Source organism: Vulpes vulpes, chromosome 4 (genome assembly GCF_048418805.1).
Source record: "Vulpes vulpes isolate BD-2025 chromosome 4, VulVul3, whole genome shotgun sequence".
Classification (NCBI taxonomy): Eukaryota; Metazoa; Chordata; class Mammalia; order Carnivora; family Canidae; genus Vulpes; species Vulpes vulpes.
Window position 1 is genome coordinate 67,375,850 of NC_132783.1, and position 4,195 is coordinate 67,380,044.

At 34.9% G+C, this 4,195-nt stretch overlaps 1 non-coding gene across 1 annotated transcript; it reads left to right on the forward strand.

The window, feature by feature from the left end:
• Positions 1-980: 980 nt before the first annotated feature.
• Positions 981-1,053, forward strand: TRNAK-CUU (transfer RNA lysine (anticodon CUU)). Its single transcript has one exon. It is a non-coding gene; the product is annotated as a tRNA-Lys (tRNA).
• The last annotated feature ends 3,142 nt before the right edge of the window (positions 1,054-4,195 follow it).

Here is a 4,195-nt window from a genome sequence, read left to right on the forward strand (position 1 = left end):
TGGATACTTGGACTGTTTCCATAATTTGACTATTGTAAATAATCCTGCAATAAACATAGGGGTGCACATAACTTTTTGAATTACTGTTTTCATATTCCTTGGATAAATACCTAGTAGTGGAATTACTGGATCATATGGTAATTCTATTTTTAATTTTTTGAAGAATTTCCATATTGTTTTCCACAGTGGCTGAACCAGTTTGCATTCCCACCAACAGTACACAAAGATACCTTTTTTTTTTTTTTTTTTTGCACATCTTTGCCAACACTTGTTGTTTCCTGTGTTTTTTATTTAACTCATTTTGACAGTTGTGAGATGATATCTTATTGTGGTTTTGATTCACATTTCCCTGTGATTAATGATGTTGAACATCTTTACATGTGTCTATTGTCCATCTGTTTGTCTTCTCTGGAGAAATGTGTGTTCATATCTTCTACCCATTTTTAATTAGATTATTTGTGTTTTTTAGTGTTGAGTTGTATGAGTTCTTTATATAGTTTGGGTACTAACTCTTTATTAGATATATAATTTGGAAATATCTTCTCTCATTCAATAGGTTGTCTGTTTTCTTGATTGTTTCTTTTGCTGTGCAGAAACTTTCCATTTGGTAGTCCCAATCATTTATATTTGCTTTTGTTTCCCTTCCCTTAGGAGACATATCTAGAAAAATGTTGCAACAGCCAATGTCAGAAAAATTACTACCTCTGCTCTCTTTTAGGATTTTTATGGTTTCAGGTCTCACATTTGGTCTTTTAAAAAAAAAAAAAAGATTTTATTTACTTATTCATGAGAGACACACAGAGAGAGGCAGAGACACAGGCAGAGAGAGAAGCAGGCTCCATGCAGGGAGCCTGATGTGGGACTCGATCCTGGGACCCCAGGATTATGTCCTGGGCTGAAGGCAGGCACTCAACCACTGAGCCACCCAGGCATCCTTCACATTTGGTCTTTAATGTACTTTGAATTTATTTTTGTGGGGCGCCTGGCTGGCTCAGTCGGTAGAGCATGTGACTCTTGATCTCAGGGTCTTGAGTTCAAGCCCCATGTTGGGCATTGAGACTATTTAAAAAATAATAATAATAAAATAAAATAATAAATTTATTTTGTAAATGGTGTAAGAAAGTGGCTCATTCTTTTTCATGTAGCTGTCCACTTTTCTCAACATTATTTGTTGAAGAAACTTTTTCCCATTGCATATTCTTGCCTCCTTTGTCAAAGATTAATTGACCATATAATTGTGTGTTTATTTCTGGGCTTTCTGTTCAGTACCATTGATGTATGTGTCTATTTTTGTGCCAATACTATATGGCACAAAAACTCTTTTGATTACTACAGCTTTGTAATATAACTTAAAATCTGGAATTGTGATACTTCCAGTTTTGTTCTTCTTTCTCAAGATTGCTTTGGCTACTTGGGGTTTTTTTTTTGTGGTTCCATACACATTTTAGGATTATTTGTTCTAGCTCTGTGAAAAATGCTGTTGATATTTTGATTGGGATTGCATTGAATCTCTAGATTTATTTGCATAATACAGAGATTTTAATAATATTTGTTTTCCCAATTCATAAGCATGGAATATCTTTCTATTTGCTTCTGTCAACTTCAATTTCATTCATCAATGTTTTAATAGTTTTCAGAGTACAGATCTCTCACCTCCTTGGTTAGGTTTATTCCTAGGTTGTTGGAGAGTTTTTTTGGTAGAATTGTAAATAGGATTATTTAGAAATGCAAGAGACTTCTGTATATTGATTTTGAATCCTGTTACCTTACTGAATTCATTTATGAGTTCTAGTAGTTTTCTGATGGAGTCTTTATGGTTTTCCACATACAGTATCATGTGACCTGCAAATAGTGAAAGTTTTACTACTTCCTTGCCAATTTGGATGCCTTTTATTTCTTTTTCTTGTCTGACTGCTGTGGCTAGGAATTCCAGTACTATGTTGAATAAAAGTGGTGAGACAGGACATCCTTGTCTTGTTCTTGATCTAAGGGGAAAAGCTTTCAGTTTTTTAGCTGTGGGTTTTTCATATAAGCCTATTATGTTGAGGTATTGTCCCTCTAAACCTACTTTGTTGAAGATTTTTATCATGAATGGATGTTGTACTTTGTCAGATGGTTTTTCCACATCTATTGAAATGATTGTATGGTTTTTATACTCTTATTGACAAGATGCATCATGTTGATTGACTTGCAAATATTGAACCACCCTTTCATCTTGAGAATAAATCCCACCCGATCATGGTGAATGATATTTTTAATGTGTTGTTGGATTCGGTCTGCTAATATTTTGTCAAGGATTTTTGCATCTATATTCATCAGAGATATTGCCCTGTAGTCTTCTGTTTTTGTAGTGTCTTTATCTGGTTTGAGTATCAGGGTAATGCTGGCCTCACAGGATGAATTTGGAAGTTTTCCTTCCTTTTCTATTTTTTGGAATAGATTGAGAAGAATAGATATTAACTCTTCCTTAATGTTTGGTAGAATTCACCTGTGAGCCAGCTGGTCCTGGACTTTTGTTTGTTGGGAGTTTTTTGATTACTGATTCAATTTCATGCTGGTAATTGGTCTGTTCAAATTTTGTTTCTTCCTGCTTCAGTTCTGGCATGTTATATGTTCCTAGGAATTCATCCATTTCTTTCAGGTTGTCTAATTTGTTGGCATATAATTTTTCATAATATTCTCTTATAATTCTTTGTATTTCTGTGGTGTCTGTTGCTATCTCCCTTTTCATTTCTAATTTTATTTGTATCCTCTCTTTCTCTTCTTTATTTTTCTTTATTTTATTTTATTTTTGGTGAGTCTGTCCTAAGATTCATCAATTTTGTTAATCTTTCAAAGAAGCAGCTCCTGGTTTCATTAATCTGCTCTATTGTTTTTAAGTATCTATTTCATTTATTTCTAATATTCTCTATTTCTTTCCTTCTACTGGCTTTAGGTTTTGATCTTTTTTTTTTTTTTTCCTAGTTCCTTTAGGTGCAAGTTTAGGTTGTTTATTTGAGATTTTTCTTGCTTCTTGAGGTAGGCCTATATTGCTATAAACTTCCCTCTTATAACTGCTTTTGCTGCATCCCAAAGATTTTTTTTTTTATCCCAAAGATTTTAGACCACTGTTTTCACTTTCATTTGTTTCCATGTATTTTTCAAATTTTCCCCTTTGATCTCTTGTTCGAGACATTGTTTAGTAGAATATTATTTAACCTCCATGTATTTGTGCTCTTTCCAGATTTTTTCATGTGGTTGATATCTAGTTTCGTAACATTGTGGTCAGAAAAGATGCATGGCATGACTTCAGTCTTTCAGAATTGGTTAAGACTTGTTTTGTGGTCTAACGTGTTCTGTTCTGGAGAAAGTTCCATGTGCACTTTAAAAGAATGTATTTTACTGTTTTAGGATGGAACCTTCTGATTACATCTGTTAGATCCATCTGGTCCAATGTGTCATTTAAAGCTACTGTTTCCTTGTTGATTTTCAGCTTGGATAATCTATTCATTGTTTTTTTTTAAGATTTTATTTATTTATTCATGAGAGACACAGAGAGAGAGAGAGGCAGAGACACAAGCAGGGAGAGAAGCAGGCTCCATGCAGGGAGCCCAACATGGGACTCCATCCGGGATCTCCAGGACCATGCTCTGGGCTGAAGGCAGCACTAAACTGCTGAGCCATCCGGGCTGTCCTATTCTTTGTTGTAACTGGGATGTTAAAGTCTTCTACTATTATTGTATTTACTATAGATTTCTTCCTTTATGTTTGTTATTAACTGCTCTGTGTATTTGGGTACTCCCATGTTGAGTACATAAATATTTAAAATTGTTATATCTTCTTGTTGAATGGTTTCCTTTATGATTGTGTAGTGTTCTTCTTTGTCTCTTGTTACAGTCTTTGTTTTAAAGTCTATTTTGTTCAATATAAGTATTGCTCCTTCAGCTTTCTTTTCGCTCCTATTTGCATGATAAATGTTCTTCCATCTCTTTGCTCTCTTTTTTTTAAATTTTTTTTTAAATTTATTTATGATAGTCACACATAGAGAGAGAGAGAGGCAGAGACATAGGCAGAGGGAGAAGCAGGCTCCATGCACTGGGAGCCCGACGTGGGATTCGATCCCGGGACTCCAGGATCGCGCCCTGGGCCAAAGGCAGGCGCTGAACCGCTGCGCCACCCAGGGATCTCCATCTCTTTACTCTCAATCTACATTTTT